Consider the following 2,863-nt stretch of genomic DNA (forward strand, 5'->3'; position numbering starts at 1 on the left):
CTGGTCTTGACAATGATTAAACATAACATCAAATGCATAGACAACAAAACCAAAGAAAAAAATAGACTGGTGATACTACATCAAAATAAAAAGCTTCAGCACAGCAAAGGAAACAGTCAACAAAGTGAAAAGACAACCTATAAAATGGAATAAAATATGTGCAAACCAATATTTGATAAGGAATGATATCCAAAATATATAATGAACTCATAAACTCAATAGCAAAAAAAAAAAACCGTATTGAAAATGGGTAAATGACCCAAATAGATATATCTTGAAAGAAGACATACAAACAGCCAATAAGTATATAAAAAGGTGTTCAACATCTCTAATTCTCACAAAACTGCAAATCAAAACCACAATGAGATATTACCTCATGCCTGTTAGAATGGCTACTATCAAGAAGCAAAATATAAAAAGTGATGGTCAAGGTGTAGAGAAAAGGAAACGTTTCTATGCTGTTATTGGCAAAGTTTGTGCAGCTGTTACAGAAAACAGTCTGGAGGTTCCTTAAAAAGTAAAAAAATACAGCTACCTACTGTCTGATCTAGCAAGCTTACTTATGTGTGTATACCCACAATTACCGAAATCAGGATCTGATTCAGTAAGAGACATTAACGTTCTCACATTTGTTGCAGCTTTATTCACAATAGCTGAGGTATGTAAACAATCTAACTGTCAATCGATAGATGAATTGATTTTTTTAAATGTGCTATATATAAAACATTGGTTAATGATGTAATGGCATGTTTTAGCTGAATCCAAAGTTGAAGTGAGTTCTAAAATTACACCAAGACCTTGGGGTAAAAAAAGAAATATAAAATAAATAAATAAATAAAGTGCTGTGTATGCAACATAAATCTGTGGTCTGGCATGGCAGCTCATGCCTGAACTCCCAACACTTTGGGAAGCCGAAGTGGGTGGATCACCTCATGTCAGGAGGTCTAGACCAGCCTGACTAATATGGTGAAACCCCGTCTCTACTAAAACTACAAAAATTATCTGCACATGGTGGCATGCACCTGTAACCCCAGCTACTTGGGAGGCTGAAACAGGAGAATCACTTGAACCCAGGAGGCGGAGGTTGCAGTGAACTGAGATCCTGCCACTGCACTCCAGCCTGGGTGACAGAGCAAGATTCTGTCTAAAATAAAATGATAATAAATAAATAACCCTGTAAGTAATTATGCTATGTAAAATAAACTGAACACAGAAATAAAAATAATGCATCATCTCTTTTATGTGTGAAATATGAAATAATCAAACCTAAAAAGAGATAGTAGAATGATGGTATCAGAGGCTTGATGGAGAGGGAAATGGGAAGACTTTGGTCAAAAAGTACAAATTTTCAGTTATACAAGATAAATGATTTCTGGAGAGCTAATGTATAGCATAAGCATACCCACCATAGTTAATAACATTGCTGGTATAGTTAAACATTTTTAAGAGAGTAAACCTTAAGAGTTCTTGCCAGACACACACAAAAATAAAAAAACATGGAAATGGAAACGGTAACTATGTGAGGTGATTCATACATTAATTAGTCTGATTGCAGTGGTTATTTCACAGTATATGCATATATCAAAATATCAAGTTGTTCAAGTTAGATATATACAATTTTTGTTAATTATATCTTAAAGCAGAAAATAATTTAAAAATTTTAAATAAGCAAAAAACTTATGATATCTTTGTAAGTCCTCACATTCAAATACTATCACAGAGGGCATCAACATGTAGATTTCTGGGAATACAAATATTCAGTCCATATCATCCCACCCCTTACCTCTTAAAATTCATGTCTTTCTCATAGGCAAAAGAAATGCATTCTATCCTGACTGCTCCAAGAGTCCTAACTCTCTCCACCATCAACTTTAACATGTATAGTTTAAAGCTTCATCTAAATATTATCTAGAATAGACATGGGTGAAATTCAAGGTGCAATTTATCCTGAAGCAAAATTTCTCTCCAGATGTGAATCTAACAAATCAAAAAAGTTATGTGCTTTCAAGTGCAGTGATGGGATGGGCATAGAATAGGCATTTCCATTTTGTAAAAAAAGATGAACATAGACGTAAAAATCTTCAATAAAATATTGGCAAGCTGATTGCAACCGCAAATCAAAAAACTTATCCATCATGATCAAGTAGGATTCATCCCGGGGATGCAAGGCTGGTTCAACATACGCAAGTCTATAAACGTAATTCACCACATAAACAGAACCGAAAACAAAAACCACATGATTATCTCAATTGACGCAGAGAAGGCATTGGACAAAATTCAACAGCCCTTTATGCTAAAAACCCTCAAGAAACTCGGTATCGATGGAACATATCTCAAAGTAATAAAAGCTATTTATGACAAACCAACAGCCAATATCATACTGAATGGGCAAAAACTGGAAGCATTCCCTTTGAAATCTGGCACTAGGCAAGGATGCCCTCTTTCACCACTCCTATTCAATATAGTACTGGAAGTTCTAGCCAGAGCAATCAGGCAAGAAAAAGAATAAAGTGTATTCAAATAGGAAAGGTGGAAGCCAAATTGACTCTATTTGCAGACGACATGATAGTATACCTAGAAGACCCCATCACCTCAGCCCAAAAACTCCTGAAACTGATAAGCAACTTGAGCAAAGTCTCAGGATATAAAATCAATATGCAAAAATCACAAGCATTCCTCTACACCAATAACAGACTTAAAGAAAGCCAAATCAAGAACGAACTGCCATTCACAATTGCTACAAAAAGAATAAAATACCTAGGAATACAACTCACAAGGAACATAAGGGACCTCTTCAAGGAAAACTACAAACCACTGCTCAACGAAATAAGAGAGGACACAAACAGATGGAGAAACATTCCAT

At 35.0% G+C, this 2,863-nt stretch overlaps 1 non-coding gene across 1 annotated transcript; it reads left to right on the forward strand.

Moving 5' to 3' along the window:
* The first annotated feature begins 728 nt into the window (after window positions 1-728).
* Window positions 729-800, forward strand: LOC118150813 (small nucleolar RNA SNORD45). The gene has a single exon (XR_004738948.1). It is a non-coding gene; the product is annotated as a small nucleolar RNA SNORD45 (small nucleolar RNA).
* The last annotated feature ends 2,063 nt before the right edge of the window (window positions 801-2,863 follow it).

This window comes from Callithrix jacchus, chromosome X (assembly GCF_049354715.1).
Source record: "Callithrix jacchus isolate 240 chromosome X, calJac240_pri, whole genome shotgun sequence".
NCBI lineage: Eukaryota > Metazoa > Chordata > Mammalia > Primates > Cebidae > Callithrix > Callithrix jacchus.